Here is a 21,676-nt window from a genome sequence, read left to right on the forward strand (position 1 = left end):
TTCTAGATATGGTATAACTTCATCAGAAAAAATCAATACTGAAAAATAAATAAATAAATAAATAAATCAATACTGTCCCTGACACATTGTATTCTAATATTGATTTGGAATATACATTTATTTGTCTTTTTGATTCCTATCACAAAGAAAAATAAAAAAGTTGAAGTCATATAGAAAAGCCAACCATTTAGCTTTAGCTTCTTTAGCCAGAACTATCATCCTGGTTTCCATCATATTCTTATCCTACCTTGTTGTTATTCCAGAGAATATTATGCTGACCCATTTTAAAAAATGAGACAGGAATCACATCTTTCAGAATGAAGTATGACTCATGAAAAGATAAACTTTACCAACCATAATATTAAATACAAGCTCTCTAAGGTCAATTTTAAAGAACCATTTGCTTTGGGGCAACTGAGTATCTCAGTTGATTAAGTGTCCAACTCTTGATTTCAGCACAGGTCTTCATCTCAGGGTTGTGAGTTCATGCCCCACACTGGGCTCCACGCTGGAATTGGAGCCTACTTAAAACAAAACAAAACCAATTTGCTTTACTCTCAAGTCATCAGATCAAGAGGTTTAATAACAAAAGCATAGCATCATAAAACAGTGACTCCACATGGATTCATGTACTTCAAATATAGACAAATTAGTGCACCAGCAATTTTTGTAGTTTAAAAATTCTGAGCAATCAGTGCCCAAAAGCTAAAAACACCTTTGACTAATATGTTGATTGCGGTCTTAATGAAATTTGAAGAGGATGACCTAGCTGAGATATACCTGAAGCCTATGGAAATTGTGAAATAATAAATGCGTGTTGCTTAAAGTCCCTAAGTTTGTGATAATTTGCTATGCACCAAGATTAAAAAAAATAACAGATTTTGGTATCAGAAGTGAGGTGCTATGGTACAAAGCCCTAGAAATGTGAATGATTTTGGAACCAAGTGATGAACTGAGGCCCAAAGAATTTGGGAGAGCATACTGGAAAGCCTAAATTGCTCTGACCAGATTTCTAGTAGAAATCTAGACTTAAAGGAAATGCAGTGTGTGTGTGTGTGTGTGTGTGTGTGTGTGTGTTGGGGGGGGAGGCTCAGAAGGAAGTGAGGGATAGATTATTAGAAATTTAAGGTATGGGGGAAATCCTTGTTATATGGTAGCAGAAAGCTTAGCAACATTATCTCCTGCAGTTATATGAAAATCAGGACATTTAATCGGGATATATTTGGTTATATAGCAAAGGAGATTTCCACGGACGTTGTTGAAGGAAATACCTGGTTTCTCCTCGATGCTTAGGGTAAGTAGAGGGAAGACTATTAAACAAAAAAGGAAATAGGAGTCAATAGTTTTGAAAATTTTCAGTTTCTCCAGATGGTGAAAGATGCCAACACAAAGAAATTTGCTGTTAGGGAAGCATGCTCTAAAGGAAAGGCCAGGATGTTAACTGCACAGCATTTTATGAAAACCTTAAAAAAGATAAAAAGGTCAGAATTGTCACATAAAGGGCTCTTTCATAAGATTGAGTGTGTATCTCCCAGATCCTCTCAATCAAATGATAGCACCCTGAGCAAGCTTTGGGGCACTGTTCTTCAGCCATCCCAGCAGAAGTCCAAAATAGAGACAATACCTAGAAAAATTGTAGGTATCGCTTTTGTCTAATGGAGTAAACTTCAATGACATCTGTGGGAGACGTACAGAATTTCTGAGAACTTTACTTCAGCAAAAACTGGCCACTTGGACAGAAAGGGTGCAAAGTGCAGAAAGATCCTGAAGCCCCCAAATTGTACTGGAAGCGAATAGGCTGATAAAATTCCTTGCAAACACATACCATCTTTCATTTAAAAAGGAAGTATGGCTCAGAGGGCACTACCGATGGCCCAAACAGAGCTAGAAGCCGGGAAGAATTATTCCCAGACTTCCAAACCTAATCAAGGAACTACGGCTGGAGTTTGCTGGCTGGATGCCAGAACTGCTATGGACCTGTGACTCCTTTTCGACCTTATATTTCTCTATTTTTGACCAGAGGGGGGAAAAACAATAACTTTTATCCTCTGCTTCTCTAACATTTATTGGGTGTGTTAGAAAGATATATTTTTTCTTTAGTTTCACAGATCCACAGTGGAGGGGTATTGTCTCCTAAGAGCTGTACTTAATGGGTTATACCCAGAAACCTCATCTGAATGTGGATGTGATCTATATGACAAGATCACAGACTTTGAGGAATGTTCTAAGGGGGCGGGCCTGTAAAGAACTTTGGGAGCGTGTAAATCTTTTGCATGTGGGAAGATGGTGAATCACTGGAGGCTGGATGGTAGCCTATGGCAGACAGCTTCCATGGTAACCCAGGATAGCTCCCACCTCCTAATGTTCACACCTTTGTTTTTCTGGTTCTGAGATGTAGGGGGCGGTGTGAAAGGACCGGAGAAAAGCATTTAGAAGTTAAGAACATCTCCAGCTGACATCCAAGAAAGAAATGATGACCTCAGATTACAGCTGAATAAGCTGAGTGTATAAACCACCTGAAAGAGCCTAGGAATGGTTTCTCCTCAAGAGGCTCCAGATGGGAGCCCGGGCTCACCAAATCTTGATTTGATGTCTTGAGAACCAGACAAAGAAACTAGCTGATCTACCAGATTTTGACTCACAGAAAAGTGAAATGTTAAAGTTGTGCTTTTTGAGACACTAAGTTTTATAATTTTTTGTGGCTATAGAAAAGCAAACCAACAATGTATGGAAAAAAAGAAGGATGGGGAAGGTGAGTATAAAATACTTAAATCCTGATGTAAAATGAAATAAAATCAATATATAATATACTGATAAATCAATAAATACCACGAATCTTATCTAGATATGTGGAAATAAATTTCAGAAACAAATTAAATGTGTTAAAAGTGACTGTCTCAAAAGATCAAAACTTGGGTGATAGGAAGTTCTAGCTGGAGCTCATGACTGCTATTCATTGGAAGACTTTTAATATTATTTGACTTTTAATTGTCTGGGTATATATAGAATCACATTAATAACTTTTTGGAAATATGTTAATAAGGGCTATGTCTCAGTATCTCAGATACTTCTTCTAAGAATATTTTTAAGTTTGGAAAGAGATAATTACTGCTTTTGTGATGAGGACAAAATTTCTAGTGCTCATGTAGTCAGAGCCATACTTTAAAATGACATAACAATATTTATTTCCATGTTGTAAACTGAATGAATATTCTGTAAATTGCATATACATGTATTTTTATATCTTTCCCTTTTCAGATTATCTGATGATATTCTCTAGTCCCTAACACAGATAGCATGGTAGTTTCTCAATAAAGATTCGCTGAATAAATATTCAACACTATTGTTACCTCATTACTCTCACATACAATCAAAACTTGTACTATATTTCTTTGAAGTACTTCTTTAAGGAACTTTTCATATTTTGCCTTCTAATTTTTTTACTTGGTGTGTTTGGTTTATTAGTATAAGCTTCTTCATTTAGATAAGGAAAGACAGGGCCAGAAAGGTGAAATGACCTTGCTGAGATCACACCAGGACTAATCAGCTGAAAAGTTGAGATAAACACCCAAGCTATCTGACTGCTATCTAGAGGCTTCTCTGGTATATCACATGAAACATCCTTTCAGTCAGAATTTGTATCATTACTACATTGCATTTTATTTTCAGTAATGAAAAATACAAAAATAATTGAAAATCTGGTCAATCTTTACGTGATGATGCTGGTATTTCCATATACTTCTTGTCATAAATTATATAATCAACTCAGCAAAAATAATAACTGTGGCAATTTCTCCTTCCATTCTCCAGATATTTTGTTCCTGTATCCATTAATAATAGTGATTTTTTATAGGAGGCTGTGAACTGGCAAACCATCAAGAGTACTAAAGTCAAATTTTTTTTCCTGACTGTTTTTTTATTTCATTTCCTCATTCGTTTTTTATGAGATTGGTTTATGTTATTTGATTTCTCATTAAATTTTATATTTGTGGATTTATTTTATGATTTCTCAGATGTGCCAAGACTCCCTCACTGCAAGTGATAGTAAAAAGACAGATAGCTTAGCGGAGACAGTTTATTTGATAAAAAAATTGTGTCTATATGCTTTTCTACCAAGAGCATTTGCTTTATTTATCATTTTAAGAATAATCTAAGGATCTCTATGTTCTAAATTCTGTTTGGGCTTTTTTTGAACAATTCTTTATGCCATCTATGTACTAGCAAATAAAATTTAGATTTATAAATGCTTTTTGTTTCAAATGTGAGGGTTTATGACTAGGGCTTATATGAGCAAATCATAGCTGCATAACTACAGTGGGAGCTAATTGTCTCTTTTGGATCACTGTTACTTTTTAAATATAACAACAATAATAATATTAACTCTCTACATTCTTCATAGGGCTGTTGTGAGTCAAATGAGCAAATCTTACTGAAAACATATGAAAATGGGAAAAGACTATTTTTATTGTAATTTTCCTCTTTTATATTGAAGCCTGGCATACATAGTGATCATCATTATTTGCATATACAGTTGTTCACAATGTTCAGCTAATCCTATCTGGCTTTTCTTTTTCATGATGCCCAACGAAGGTGTCAGGTTTCATTTTATAATGAGAAGCATGATGGTTAGAAAGGCTTCTGTATTCTGTAACTCAGTATTTTAGAAACATAAGAGGAATCTGAAAGAGGTATACACCAGTGATTCAGTGGCTCATTTTACCACAGTGATGTCTGGTAAAGCCACTTGGTTACAGCAGAGAATCTATGTATGTACCTTGTAAGACCAACAGGTGAATAAACAAAACAGTGTGGACTTAGAGTTTTAGTATTTTGAAAATTTATGTAGGTGTTATGTAAACATTACAATAAAAATATTAAAGTATTTCTTAATTCCTAGTAGTTTTGGTATTATATTTTGTCAAAATAAATAAAATATAAAAATACAATAATGGATGATAAAATCATTTTGAATTAGAATGAGACCTTTCTGCTAATAAGAGAGATTCTTGACTTGGAATCCATGAAATTCTGAAAATTACGTGTTGCTGTGTGTGTATGTCTGACCATTTCTATGGAAAATCTATAGGTTTAATTCAATTCATTCAAGCATGAAGTTTATTATTCTACAAATTTGGAACAATTAGGTTATGCAATACCTGCTTTCTTCTTTCAGGATGTGAGATAGAGGGAATATTATGAGATTAGTTAAAAATGATAGTTATATGACTTCTAGCACCACAACACTGAGAAAGGTATTCTCCTAATTCTCCCCACATTGAACTGTGGGTAAAATATTGTTAAAAGCAGTAAATATTAAAAAACTTGAAAAACAAAAAGAAAAAAACTGAAGTTGAGATGGGAAGATCAATGTAAGAAAACTAAATAATACTATCAAACATCTGTAGTCACAGTGAGATGTAAGCTCCTAAGAAATAATAAGCCTATGTTCCAATCACAGCTCAGCGACACCATGGGTGGCACTTTATTATTCCAGAATTTTTTGGGTGCAAGGGACAGAAACTCACCTTTACCTAACTTAGGCCAAAGAGATAATTTCCTTTTTGATCTGTGATATATTTTGTACAATACTAAATCTTTTAAGTTAGTTGACTCTTATTTTATGACCCAGGATATAATTTATAATGGTAAATTCTCTGGATATACCTGAAAAAAAATAATCATTTTGCATTTGTTGGGGGAAAGAAACTATAAATATCAAGTAGGTTAATTTGATTGATAATGTTTCTCAACTAATCTATATCTTTAGTGATATCCTACATCTACTCATTACTATAAGAAGGCTATTGGGACACCTGGGTGGCTCACTGGTTGAGCATCTGCCTTCAGCTCAGGGCATGGTCCCAGGGTCCTGGGATCAACTCCCACATCAGGATCCCTGCATGGAGCATGCTTCTCCCTCTACCTATGTCTCTGCCTCTTTCTCTGTGTCTTTCTTGAATAAATAAATTAAAAAAAAAAAGAAGGCTATTGAAATTTCCAATTGGAGTTGTAGATATTCTTATTTCTCTTTTTATTTATATAATTTTTTACTTTATATATCTTGATGCTCTGTTGTATAACTGGATTTGTCTATTTCTTCTTGTAATTCTGTCATTTTTGATTTAGAGTTTTGTTATTAGATATGTAAATGTTTAAGATTGGTATGTCCACTTAATGAATTGACCACTTTATCATTGTGAACTGACCCTCTTTATCTCTGGTAATATTCTTTGATCTGAAATCCAGTTTTATTTTGATTGGTGTTTTTCTGTTTTATTTTCTCTGTTCTTCTAATTTTGATATATTTAAGGTTTTTGCATTTAAATTGGATTTCTTGAAGGGAAGATGTAGAACAGTTCTCTACTAAAAAAAAATCAAATCTAGTGTTCTCTTCTTATATGGGTACTCTGAAAGCTATATTTAAAGTAATTATGGAGGAATGATGTCAGTAAGATGACAGAATAAAAGGTCCCCCACTCATAATACCCCCAGCCACAATATTTTGGCAACCATCCATTGAAAAAAATGTGTCTTTGTGGGAATTTTGGGACCCAGATTGGAAACTGTGAAACTTAATGGAGTTCAAGTCGAAGGAAGGCCGTGTGGGGAGGCAGGTCCATGCCCAGGAATCCCAGTTACAGATCTGCAAACAATGCCAATCCATGTGAGCAAGGCTAAAGCCTCATTTGATTGTTTATGAAAGAATAAAACTCACTGGTAAAGGTAAATATATAGTCAAAATCAGAATACTCTAATACTCTAACAGTGGTATATAAATCATTTTATCCATGGCATAAAAGTTAGAAGAGAATAGTATTAAATAGAACTATAGATACAATCATTTGTTAATTGATGCAAAATACAAAAATATGTAAATTATTTTGCTGACAAAATGTGGGGAAGAGTAGAAAAAGTATAGAGTTTTTGTGTGCAATTGAAGGTAAGTTGTTATTAACTTAGACTATTATAAGCTTGTATGTAAGCCTCATGGTAAACAGACAAACACACACACACACACACACACACACACAACCTATAGTAGATACACAAAAGATAAAGAGAGAGGAATTAAAATGTGCCACTATAAAAAATAAATCATAAAGGAAGATGGCTAATAAGGAAGCAAGAAACAAAAGAACTATAAAAAGTCAGAAAACAATTGAGGAAATGGAAATAGTAATTTCTTATCTATTAATAGTTATTTTAAATGCAAGTGGATTAAATTTTCCACTGAAGACAGAGTGGTTGATGGATAAAAAACAATATTCAGCAATATGCTGGCCACAAGAGAGGCACTTTAGCCTAAAGGACATATATGGACTGAAAATGAAGGGATGGGAAAAAGATGTCTCATGTAAATAGTAACCAAAAGAGACTAGAAGTAGCTATTCATATACCAGATAAAATAGACTTTCAGTCAAAATCAGTCACAAGAGACATAGAAGGTCATCACATAGTGATGAATGAGCCAATTCCTCAAGAGGATATGAGAATTGAAAATATATATGCACCCAACATTGGTACACCTAAATATTAAAACAAAAATTAATAGAGCTGGAAGGGAAAATAGACAGCAATACAATAATAGTAGTAGACTTTCTACTTTCAACATTAGATAAGTCATCTAGACAGAAAATTAATAAGGAAACATAGAACTTGAATAACACTATACACAAAAAGGACATATAAAACATATACATTCATTCCTTTTTAAAAAATAAAATTTTATTTATTTATTCATGAGAGACACAGAGAGAGGCAGAGATACAGGCAGAGGGAGAAGCAGGCTCCATGGAGGGAGCCCGACTTGGGACTCAATCCTGGGTCTCCAGGATCACACCCTGGGCTGAAGGTGGCGCTAAACCGCTGAGCCACCCGGGCTGCCCACAGACATTCATTCCAACAGCACCAGAATATATATTCTTCTCAAGTATAAACAGAAAATTCTTGAGGATTGATCATATGTTGGACCACAGGCTAGTCTTAATAAATTTAAAAAGATTAAAATTATATCAAGTATCTTTTCTGACCATGTGACATAAAACTGCAAATCAATAAAGGGATGAAAATGGAAAAATTCACAAATATATGGAAATTAAACAACACACAGCACACACAAAAATACAGACACAATGATCAATGGAACAGAACTGAGAGCTCAGAAAAAACTCCCATATACATATGTTCAATTAATCTACAACAAAGAAAGCATAAATATACAAGAGATAGTTTTCAATAAACTGTGTTGGAAAAACTGGACGGCTACATGCAAAAGAATTAAAATAAATCACTTTCTAATATACACAAAAATAAACTCCAAATGGAGTAAAGACCTCCATGTAAAACATGAAACCACAAAACTCCTGAAAGGACATCAAACTGGTAAGGTTGTAAATAACTTATAAGGTTATAAGTAATCATTAGGGAAATGAAAATCAAAACCGTGCCAATGAGATATCACTTCACACCTGTTAAAATAGCTAGTATCAAAAAGATTAAAAAAATAACAAGTGTTAACAAAGAAGTCGAGAAAAGGGGACCCAGACGCACTGTTTGTAAAAGTATAAATTGATGCAACCACTGAGGGAAATAGTATGGAGGTTCTTTAAAAAACTAAAAATAGAAGTACTATGTGATCCAGTAGTTCCACCTCTGGGTATTTACCTGAAGAAAATTAAATATTAATTTATTTTTTTAAAAAAATTATTTATTCATGAGAGACACAGAGAGAGAGAGAGAGAAAGAGAGAGAGGGAGGGACAGACACAGGCAGAGGGAGAAGCAGGCTCCATTCCATGCAGGGAGCCTGACGTGGAACTCCATCCCAGGTTTCCAGGACCACACCCGGGACTGAAGGTGGCGCTAAGTCACTGAGCCACCTGGGCTGCCCGAAATAGTAATTTAAAAATGATATATTCACTATGTTTATTGCACCATTATTTACAAAAGCTAAGATATGGAAATGGGTAGTGTCTATTGATGCATGAGTGAATAAAGAAGATGTGACATATATACATCATGGACTATTATTCAGTCATAGAAAAGAAAGATTTTGACATTGTGACAACATAGACAGACCTAGAGGGTATTATGCTAAGTGATATAAGCCAGACAAAGACAAATACCATAAGAGCTCACCTACATGTAGAATCTTAAAAAACAAATGACAACAACAACAACCACAAAGAGAGAAATACATACATAATTATAGAGAACAAACTGGTGGTTGCCAAAGGGAAGGGGGTGGGGAGATGAGCAAAATGGGTGAAGGGGATTAAGAGGTACAAACTTCTAATGATAAAATAAGTCATTGGGATGGAAAGTACAGTATAAAGAATACAGTCAATAATGTTGTAATATAGTTATCATAATGAGCATTTTGTAGTGCATATAATTGTTAAATCACTATGTTGCAAACCTGAGACTAATTTAATATTATATGCCAATTATACTCCAGTTAAAAACACACACACACACATAGTCTCTTGAACAACCAGTAGGTGAGAGAATAAATCAAAATGGTAATCCAAACTATTTTGAGACAAATAAGAATGAATGGAAAAACAACATATTAAAACTTATGGGATGCACCTAAAGCATTTATAGGAAGTTTATAGTGATAAATACCTACATTATGAAAAATGAAAGATTTCAAACAACCTAACTTTATATGTCAAAACTAGAGATGCTTGGATGGCTCAGCAGTTACACATCTGCCTTTGGCTCAGGGTGTGATCCCAGGATCTGAGCTCGAGTCTCACATCAGGTTCCCCCACAGGGAGCCTGCTTCTCCCTCTGCTTATGTCTCTGCCTCTCTCTCTCTCTCTCTGTGTATCTCATGAATAAATAGATTACAAAAAAATTATATCTCAAAACTAGAAAAAGAAAAAAAAAAGCCCAATATTAGCAGAAGGAAGGCAATAATAAACATCAGAGTAGAAGTAAATGATATTGAGACTAGAAAAGCCATAAAAAACTAATAAAACTAAAAGATGACTTTTTGAAAAAAATAAGCTGAATTGACAAATCTTTAGCTAGACTAACCAAGAAAAAAAAAATGACTCAACATTATAAATGAAAGAAACAAAGCAATTATGGGGGGACAGCTTTACAATAATGGATTTGACAATGATTTCTTGGATATGACCAAAAGCACCATGGAACAAAATACAACATCCTTTCATGATAAAACCACTGCACAAACTAGTAGGAATAGAAGAGAACTTCCTCTGAGTGGCACAGAGTATGTGTAAAAACCCTACAGCCTAATGATATTCTCTATGGTGAATAACTTCATCATAAGAGTAAGAACAAGACTAGGATATCCTCCCAACACTTCTATTGAACATTGTGTGGAAGAGTGTAAGGGCAATTAGTCAAGAAGAAAAAGACATCCAGATTGGAAAGGAAAAAGTAAAATATCTCTATTCACACATTACCTGATCTTATATTTGGAAATCATAAAGAAATCACTAAAAATTATTAGAATTAATAAAAAAGTAAGTTTGCAGGATATAGGATCAATATACAAACGTCAATTGTATATTGATTTTGTAATGCATATAATTGTTAAATGACTATGTTGCACCTACATTGTACACTAGCAATGATCATTCCAAAACAAAATTTAGAAAACAACTACATTTGCAAAATCTTCCAAGAGCAAACATATTTGGGTATAAATTTAACAAAAGAAGTGCAGTATTTGTACACCAAAACAATAAAACATTATAAAAAGAACTTAATGAAGGAGTCCCTGGGAGGCTCACTCAGTTAAGCATCTGCTTTTGGGTCAGGTCATGATCTCCAGGCCACATGGGGTTCTCCACTTCTCCCTCTGACCCTCTCTCCCCTTGTGCTGTTTCTCTCTCAAATAAATAAGTAAAATCTTTTTTCTTTTTTTTTTAAGAAAGAAATTGGGATCCCCAAGTGGCTCAGCTGTTTAGCATCTGCCTTCAGCCGAGGGCCTGATCCTGGAGATCCAGGATCGAGTCCCACGTCAGGCTCCCTGCATAGAGCCTGCTTCTCTCTCTGCCTATGTCTCTGTCTCTGTGTCTCTCATGAATAAATAAATAAGATATTTAATAAAAAAAAATAAGAAAGAACTTAATGAATACATAAATAAATGGAAAGATACCCTATATTCACAGTCGAAAGACTTAATATTGCTAAAATGGCAATATTCTCCAAATTGACTTATAGATTATTCTGGATCAACATCCAAGCTACTTTCTTTTGCATAAATTATTAAACTGATCCTAACATTCATATGGAAGCACCCATTAATTTTTTTAAGTTAGAAGAGTTACATTTTCCGATTTCACAACTTACCACAAAGCTATAGTAATCAAGACATTGTACTAGTGTAACAACAGATGTATAGCTCAGTCAATGGAATAGAATCAACAGTCCATAAACAAACCCTTACATTTATGGTAAATTGATATTTTTACAGGAATGTCAAAAAAATTAAATGGAGAAAGTATAGTCTTTTCAACAAATGGTTCTAGGATAACTAGACATCCAAATGGGAAAAGATGAAGTGTATACTTTCCTCCCTTATCCCCTATGCAGAAGTTAAAAAATGGATAACAGGCCTAAATTTAAAAGCTGAAATGCTAAAGCTTTTAGAAGGAAATATAGGAGTAAATCTCCATATCTTGGATTAGGAAATGGTCTCCCAAACATGGCATCAAAACTACAAATAAAAAAACAAACAAATCACATTATATTCAAATTGAAACTTTTGTGCAACATGGTACAATCAAGAAAAATAAAAAAAAACCCATAGAAGAAAATATATGTAGATTATATATATGATAAAGAACTGGTTTCAGAATATATAAAGAATACTACTCAATAATAAAGGGACAAATATGACGATTATAAAATGGGCATAGAATTTGTAAATATATTTCTCCAAAGAAGATACATAAATGGTCAAAAAAGCACATAAAAAGATGTTTAACATTATTAGCAATTAGGTAAATGCAAATCTAAACCACAGTGAACTACCACTTCATACCCACTGGAATGGCTATAATAAAAAAGATAAAAGAACAAAAAATGTTGCCAAGGATATAGAAAAATTGGAGCCCTTATACATTGCTCACAGGAATGTAAAGTGGCATAGCCATTTTGGGAACATTTTGGCATTTCCTCAAATGCACCTAGTAACTCCACTCTTAGACATATACTTAACTGAAATGACAACATATAGCCACCCAAAAGCTCATACACAGATATTCCTACAGGATTATTCAAAATAGCTAAAGAGGGGAAATAAGCCAAATGTCCATTGAATATGTATTTATTCATTGTATTATGTGTTACACCCATATAATGATATATTACTTTGCAATAAAAAGGAATGAAGTAATAATACATGTATTAACCTTGAAGCCATCATGCTAAGTTAAAAAAGCCAGTCACAAAAGACCATGTGTTTTGATTCCTTTTATATGACGTGTCCACAGTGATCAAATATATAGAGAAAGAAATCACTTAGGGACTGCCTAGGGGGCTGGCTAGGGGACTGGGAAATGAGGTTTTGGAAGGGGGTCAGAAAAAGCTCTAAACTTAGATTGTAATGATGTTTGTACAACTCTGTAAATATACTAAAACCATTTAATTGTACACTTTAAATGGGTGGATTTTATGGTATATACATTACATTGCAATAAAGATATTTTTAAAAATCAAGGAGAAAAACTGAAATGGCTGTTTTTCAGAGGCACCTTAATGAAAAGAGAAGTTTTGGGGAGACATAACAAAAACAGTTTTTTAAAAGTCTTTATTCCACTTTCATCTTTGAAAGATATGATTGATGAATATAGAATATCAGATTGATTTTTTTTCCTTCAGAGTTCAAAGATGACACTCCTCTTCTGCCTTTTATGTCTCCATAAAGAAATCTATCATTCTTATCTTTGTCATCCTGTGTAATCTCTTCTCAGATTGTTTCTTAGGTTAAATCAACTTAATTTAATTAAGCTGGTTTAATCAACTCAATGAACTGCCTTGGTTTGTTTTTCTTTATATTATTTTCCTTATTATTGGGATTCATTGCACTTCTATGGGTTTATAGTTTCATCAAATTTTGAAAAATTCAAGAAGTATTCCCTAAAATATCTTCTCAAAATCCATTGCCCTCCCTACTTTTGGATTCAAATTACACTTATTTTATACTGCTTGAAGTTGATCCAAAATTCACTGATGTTGTTTATTTTATTTTTCAGACTCTTTCCCTCCTTATATTTATTTTAAATATAGTTGACTCTTGAACAACATGGGCTTGAACTGAGCAGGTCCACTCATATATGTATTTATTTTTTATAAATACAGTACAGTACTATAAATGTATTTGCCTTGTAATTTTCTTAACAGCATTGTCTTTTCTCTAACTTACTTTATTATAAGAGTATAATATATAAAACAGATGTTGGTCAACTATGTTATTGGTAAGAATTCTTTTTTTTTTTTTTTTTATTGGTAAGAATTCTGATCAACAGTAGGATTTAAGTGGTTAAATTTGGAGGAAGTCAAAAGTCATACAGAGATTTTTCACTGTGAAAGGTTGGTGCCCCTAACCGCCATGATGTTTAGGGGATAATTATAGTTTTTATTACTGTCTTCAAATTCACTATTCTTTTGAACATTTAGTCTGCTTTTATTTCCATCAAGAATAATAGTTTTAAGTCAGACATATTTTTTTTATCTCAAGAAGTTAGATTTGGGTCTTTTTACTATCTTCTGGGTCTCTTTGCATGCCTAGTTATTTTTATTATATGTGATAAACTGTGAATTTTACCAGTTGAATACTAGACTTTTTATAAATTTCATTTATTGAGCCTTTTTGTGGTATATAGTTAAGCTACATGGAAACAGTTTAATCCTTTAAAGTTTTAATCATATGTTTTGTTAAGTGAAACCAAAACAGCATTTATCTTAGGGCTAATTTTGTCCCACTTTGAGGCAAATACCCTGGTGATTAATTGCCTGGTAATGATGAATTAGTATGCATTTCACATTGGCTAGTAGGAATATGACTATTTATGGCCCTTTGTGAGCTCCAGGGATTTTATTCTCTGATGTTTTTGGGTGTTTCTATTCCTGGTCTTGTATACATGCACTGATACAAGTAGTGAGCCGAAAACTTAAGGTATGTATGTAGGGGTCTTGTGATCTCTAGAGTGCTCTATTTTGGCAGCTCTCTCCTTCCTGAACACTTCACTCTGTGATCTCTTACTATCCATGGATTCCAGGCTCTCTTTCCTTCACTCTGGCAGACGTATATGCTGTTTCGGCTCTCCTCTCTAAACAGATGTCTGAATTCACTTTCTAGGCAGTAAGTTGGAATTATGATAGGGCTCACTTCATTGGTTTTCCCTCTTTCAGAGAGAGATCCCTGTCCTTTGATGCCTACCATACAATGTTTGGAAACTATTTCTTCATATTTTGTTTGTTTTTCCTCTTGGTTGTTACAGGGGCTAGATAAATCCTATTCCTTTTGCTCTATCTTGTCCAGAAAAGAAGTTGGCTTCTCATTTTGAAGATAAGACATACCATACTTATATAAGTTGAAGGCTTTCCAATTAGAGGTTGTATTACCTTATGTCACCTTTTTGATTTCAGAAAAGAATGTTCAGGAAGATAAATATTTTTATTCAAAATTTTCTCATTTTCTTTAAGCCTATATTACACTGCAGTGTAATCTCCCAGAATTTCTTGTTTTAGGAAGATAAAGGTACTTAGCAATACACCAAATATTTAAATACCAGGTATGTATAGAGAAAGGGAAGAGTCTGTCTTTTCACATCATTTATGTACACATTGCCATTATAGCATAGAACTTTGAAGAAAGAAATCAAAGCTTTGAAATACATATATCACACTACAGCACATTAGATATTAAATATATACACATGCATACATCATTGTATATTTGTAAGTGTGTCAAATATGGGTGAATATCTGTATGAGTAAAAATATAAATATATAAATATATTTATGTATTTCATATATATATATATGAAGCCTATACATGGTGTCTAAATACTTCAGCCTTGGGTCACCTTGGTGGTTTAGTCAGAAGAGCATGCAGCTCTTGATCTTGGGGTCATGAATTTGAGCCTCAGATTGGGTGTAGAGATTACATAAATAAATAAATAAATAAATAAATAAATAAATAAATAAATAAAACCTTCAGCATTTAGTCACTAATCATCAAAGTTTCAATGTTTGAGTTAACTAGGGTCAAATCATGGTTAAGTGGTAAGAACAATACATTTATTTTCTAAAGAACTATAACTTAATGATATATTCAATTCCGTCATGAACTATAATCTTGCCAGTTCTATCTCAAAGGTCTAGTTCCCAGAGTAAGAGTATCACAAGCCCATAAATAAACAAATAATGACTAGCTAAAAACATTATGAAGAAATTATATATGTACAATGAAGTAATGAGAAAAATATCACTAACTCAAATCATTTTCATCGTGGTAAATAAACAGAATTTTGCTAATGCTAGTGGATGTTTGGGATAACTTTACCTTTGTTGTATTATAATAATACTGACAAGTCTCAAACCGATGGAGAAAACTCCTGTCATCTAAAACTGCAGTGAATTCATGTTATAATAAATCTCACAATAAAAAATAATTAAGATCAGAAAAATGGGTGGATTTTTTTTTTTTTTTTTTAGAGAGAGAGAGAGAGAGAGAGAGAGCATGAGCAGGGGAGTAGGGGAGGAGCAGAGGGAGAGAGAATTCCAAGCAGGCTCCACACTCAACAAGAGCCCAACGTGGGGCTGGGTCTCACAACTCTGATATCATGACCTAAGTTGAAATCAAAAGTTGGATTCTTAGCCATATGAGGGACCTAGCCACCCCAGAATTTCTATAAACTTATAGTGAAAGCCAAATAGCTTAGAAGTATCAGGAAATGAAGTCAAACAGCCTGGATTCAAATCTCAACTCCTTACTACCTGGGTGACAACCTCTCTGTGCCTCTGTAAAATGAGGATAACAATGGCATTATCTTTCAGGGTGGTTATGAGAGTGACATGGGTTAATATATTAAGCACTTAGAATATTTTATGATCCATAGTAAGCACTCAGAAATTATCATAATTAGAACAAAAATGAATTAAGTAATATTTGTATGTTTGTGCAATTCTAAAAATGTATAATAGAAAATGTCATCAATACCTTCACATTTGACTCTCCATCATGACTACAAAAGCTGTCAACTTTAAAAAATATTCAAAGGTTTTGATTTTCCCAAAAGCTTATATTAATGTTAAAGATTCAGATCACTAAAGAAAAAAAAAAACTTTTATAGTGTCATAATCTGGGAGGTAGTATAATATAATCAGAATAAATGGCTTGAGCTTAAAACTCAGTTGTACTACTCATCAATTATGTGAAGTTGGGTAAGTTCCTTAAGCTCTCTGTGTCTCATTCCTCTCTGGCAAATGGGAAAAATAACACTGTCTACCTAACAGGATTGTTGCAAAGATTAAATGATGTAATATTTGTAAAGCCCTTAGAAAAGTCCCTTGTTCATGTTTAAGTGTATGCTATTATAATAATCATTATTGATCTTTCTCTTTTCCAGTTTTGACTCTTACAATTTTTCCAGATTTTCTTTTGTCAATGACATTTCATGTGAATACTGTACTCCCATAAGATGTCTTTGACTTTAAAAAAAATTCTTCTTTTTAATCTGACCCTCAAAACCCAGAAATTCCCATTCAGAATTAGAATCAATTGAATTTGTCATTGCATTGTGGGATTGAACAAAATATAATTTTAAAAATCTACATTGAACTATGCTCCCCTTTTCTGGTCTTCTGTTTGCACATACAATTCCACCGTTTATACATACAATTTTGTTTATTCAGATCAATTCTCTTTTTCCACTACACTGCGTTTAGTGGCCAAAAAAGTCCTCTTTATACTTGACGCCCTCACAGAATATGCTTGAGTCCTAGTTACTGCTTTCAGTTTTAACCATTCAGTGAATTAAAGGAGGGAGAAATCTGGTACAAGCCTTTCTATCACTTATCTTCAGAAATCATTTATCAATTCCATTTTCCTTTTATTTTTAAATATTTTATTCATATATTTATTTAAGAGAGAGCAGGTGCAGGAGTGTGCACATGAGCTGGGGGGGAGGGGCAAAGGGAAGGGGGGCGGAGGTTACTCACAAGTGGACTCTGCACTGAGGACAGATCCTTATCCTGAGATCATGACCTGAGCCGAAACCAAGAGCCAGATGCTTAACCAACTAAACTACCCACGTGCCTCTATCAATTCCATTTCCTGAAGAACTCCCAAATTCATCTTATTTACATTATCGTATGCAGGCTTTTTAAACCTCTCACTTATATTATTGCAGTATCTTTCTATTTGGAATCCTTTGCTCAGTTGCAGAAATATAGTATAAAAAATCTCATCATGCACTTCCCTTTTTAAAAAATTATCCTTTGGCTTAATGCTAGGTATACATGATCAAGTCTAAACTTTAGAGCATTCTCTCACAATTTGATTTATTTTGTTTCCTAGCCCTATTGTTAACAAAATTTTCCTCAATCTAATGTAATTGTTGCTTCATATAGCTGTTCTCAAACACAATTTGAACACCTCGAGTAGAGAAGCTTTAAGTCATTTACTCTTTATCTCCAATACCAGTCACATGACTGGAACATGTTCAAGCTCCATAAATATACGCAATGAGTGAATGGACACACAAATTAGTGAATGAATGAAAAATAAGACCTGGTTTCTTAGGATTTCACCTATAAAAACAAAACAAACAAAAGAACAAAGGATTCAGACCCAGGTAGGCCCTAAGCTTTCAATGTTTGATAACTCTTAACTACTCTTAAATACGTTGTGAATAGGAGTAACCTACTTGGTAAAAATTTAAAAGTATTTTTATATGACTATCAGCTGGAAAATATTTCTCTGATCTGCCCTAAAGAATCTAGAATTCTCTCGTACAGAAATCAAGTACTTTGGGGTGCCTGGGTGGCTCATTGGTTGAGCATCTGCCTTTTCAGGTCGTGATCCCGGGGTCCTGGGATCGAGTCCCACATCGGGCTCCCTGCGTGGAACCTGCTTCTCCCTCTGCCGGTGTCTTTGCCTCTCTCTCTGTGTCTCTCAAAAATGAATAAATAAAACATTAAAAAAATAAATCACGTACTTAGATTTTAAATGATAATTTTATTACTAACAATACATAATTTAAAAGCTTAAGAAATATTTCTAAATAACACTAATAAAATCAAGCATTGATTAAGCATATACCCTACCTGATCCATTTAATAATCCTAACACCCAAAGTCACACAGCCATCAAGGGCTAGAGTCAGGTCTTCTAAAACCAAATCTGTTGTTCATATTACATATGCTTCTGTGCCATGGTAAAATTTAAATAACTCCACGGAAGAGTAGCACTTAACAGCCGTATCACTCAGGCACTGAAGTCTTAGATAAAGCTCAGGTTATTCATTTGAAAAGACCTAGATGACAGAAAAAACAGGACAGGTATGAATTGATAAATTAAACACAAAGCAACTGACTTCTGTTTTCAGCTCTGATATATAAGGAGCTTGGAAATTGTTATTCTTATCCTTATAGTAAGAAAGAACTAGACAAACCAAGAATCAATAATTTTTCTTGGATACAGCAGACAATGAAATTTGCAATACAAACTGCCACGCTGAAATCCTGAGAGACAGGTGAATTCAGGGAGTCCCAGCCAAGATCTTATTACCCATGGGAGAAGCTTCTAGAGCCATAAACTGATATGAACACTTGATTGGTAATTTTGTGGTTGATTGTGGACCAGTCTGAGAGTCAGCAGTTAAAAGGGGGTCCCTGCACTTTAATGGACTATACTTCTAGGATCCACACCAGGTTCTTGTGGTGAAGATGTGAGAAAGATCCCTTTGTGGCTCTGGCAAGGGAAGAAAAGAGAAATTCTTATGAAATGTGTTTAGAACCTTCTCCATAACAAAGGCCTACTCACCAGGGGGAAAGACTCCCAGAACCCTGTTACAGTGGGTTAAATACATTTGTCTCACTTTAGCCTGTGCTAGCCTTCCTGACTCCCTAAAGAGTTTGGAAAGCTATATAAAAAGAAACACTCATGAAGCTCACAGACCAGAGACACAGGCCTGCTGGAGGACTAATATTTAATCATAACATAATAGAATGATCCTCTCCCTGAGACTTAACCACCATTCCAAGAGAGCTGCAGTGTAATAATAGTGGATCACTGCTGAAAGCTCTACAAGATACTCTTTGAGGAGGAGTTCACAGAGAACCCCAAAGTCAAGAGGGGAGACACAAACATGGAGACAAGGATTCAAAGCCTCTGGCACTTGTGGCTTTGACAAACATTAAACAAAGTCCCACTACTAGCCAGTTTACCATAAATCCTCACACTAGAGGCCTAGTTACCCCAGTAGCTTTCAACAACAAAATTACAGACATGCAAAAAGTTAAAAGAAAAACAGCCTGAAGAGAGAGAGCCAGCATCAGAACCAGACTCAAGACATGACACAGGCTTGGAATGAAATAAAAGAATTACATAAGTATGAGTAATATATTAAGAGCTTCAACAGAACAAGTAAACAACATGTATGAATAAGCTGAGTAATATAAGTAGGCAGGTGGAAAACCTAAGAATCAAAAGGAAATACTAGAAATAAAAAAACATTGTAGTAGAAATTTAAAAATGTGGCTAAGCAAAGCTGGAGGCATCACAATTCCAGACTCGAGCCCCCTTCCACACGGTCACGCTGAGCTAGTCCCCGCGCCTGGAATCGGCTGCAAGCTCAGCTGCGCCTGCCGCCCGCCGCCTGCCACCTGCCCCTGCCCCTGCCACCTGCCACCTGCCCCCTGCCCCCTGCCAGCGCCTCTGGATCACGGACCCCGCAAAGTGAGCGAGCTTTGGGCCTTCATGAAAATGTGTAAGCAGGATCCGAGAGTTCTGCACACCGAGGAAATGGCTTCCTGCGGGAGTGGGTGGAGAGCATGGGGGGTAAAATACCACCTGCTACTCATAAAATTAAATCAGAAGACCATATCAACGAAGAAAAAACAGTAAGAAGGCGGAGGAAAACATAAAGAGAGGAACCATCAAGTGAGGAAAGTAATCTAGAAATTGACAATGAAAGTCTAACTGAACCAGATACTGATGCTCCTCAACAAATGGGAGATGAACATGTAGAGATAACCGAGGAAATGATGGATCAGGCAAATGACAAAAAAAAGTGGCTGCCATTGATGCCCTAAATGATGGTGAACTACAGAAAGCCATTGACTTGTTCACAGATGCCATCAAACTGAATCCTCGCTTAGCCATTTTGTATGCCAAGAGAGCCAGTGTCTTCATCAAATTACAGAAGCCAAATGCTGCCATTCGAGACTGTGACAAGAACTATTGAAATAGCTCAGCATTTCAATAGCTGCATCCTGATTCAGCTCAGCCTTACAAGTGGCAAGGGAAAGCACACAGACTTCTGGGTCATTGGAAAGAAGCAGCACATGATCTTGCCCTTGCTTGTAAACTGGATTATGATGAAGATGCTAGTGCAATGCTGAAAGAAGTTCAACCGAGGGCCCACAAAAATTGCTGAACATCAGAGGAAGTATGAACAAAAATGTGAAGAGTGAGAGATCAAAGAAAGAATAGGAAGGGTTAAGAAAGCTCAGGAAAAACATGAAAGAGCCCAGAGGGAGGAAAAAGCCAGATGACAATCAGGAGCTCAGTATGGCTCTTTCCCAGGTGGCTTTCTGGGGAGAATGCCTAGTAATTTTCCTGGAGGGATGCCTGGAATGGCAGGGGGGATGCCTGGAATGGCAGGAATGCCTGGGCTCAATGAAATTCTTAGTGACCCAGAGGTTCTTGCAGCCATGCAGGATCCAGAAGTTATGGTGGCCTTTCAGGATGTAGCCCAGAACCCAGCAAATATGTCAAAATATCAGAGCAACCCAAAGGTTATGAATCTCCTCAGTAAATTGTCAGCCAAATTTGGAGGTCAAGCATAATGCCCTTCTGACAAATAAAGCCCCTGCTGAAGGAAAAGCAACTTCGATCACTTAATGGATGTTGCAATAATACAAACCAGTGTACCTCTGACCTTCTCAAGAAGAAAGCTGGGGTGCTGTGAAAGAGAATCCCTACCCCTCTGCCCCACATGCAACTGAAACATTCTACAGTGGTTTGCCATTAGGGTATTTATTCAGATAATGTTTTCCTACTAAGAATTACAAACTTTAAACACTTTTTAAACCTTAAAAATATTTAGAAACATTAAAAGGGTGTGTTATTCCCCCCAAAAAACAATTTCAGACTTGAAGCTATATTACAAAACTGTAGTAATCAAGAAAGTATGGTACTGGCACAAAAAGAGACACACAGTTCAATGGAACAGAACAGAAAGCCCAGAAATGGACCCACAACTATATGGCCAACTTTGTCAAAGCAGGAAAGAATATCCAATGAAAAAAAGACAGTGTCTTCAACTAGTGGTCTAGTGGTGTTGGAAAAACTGGGAAGCTACATGCAAAAAAGAATGAAATTGGACAGCTTTCTTACAACATACATAAAAGCAAATTCAAAGTGTATGAAAGATCTAAGTGTGAGACAGAACACCATCAAT

The 21,676-nt window shown here is 35.0% G+C and overlaps 1 long non-coding RNA gene and 1 pseudogene across 1 annotated transcript in view; one reads left to right on the plus strand and one right to left on the minus strand.

The window, feature by feature from the left end:
* The window catches only part of LOC144295049 (uncharacterized), an 80,134-nt gene that overhangs the window by 48,683 nt on the left and 9,775 nt on the right, over window positions 1-21,676 (minus strand). The gene's annotated exons all lie outside the window — the stretch shown is intronic.
* Window positions 1,870-21,062, plus strand: LOC144295547 (hsc70-interacting protein pseudogene; annotated as a pseudogene).

This window comes from Canis aureus, chromosome 23, assembly GCF_053574225.1.
Source record: "Canis aureus isolate CA01 chromosome 23, VMU_Caureus_v.1.0, whole genome shotgun sequence".
Lineage (NCBI taxonomy): Eukaryota > Metazoa > Chordata > Mammalia > Carnivora > Canidae > Canis > Canis aureus.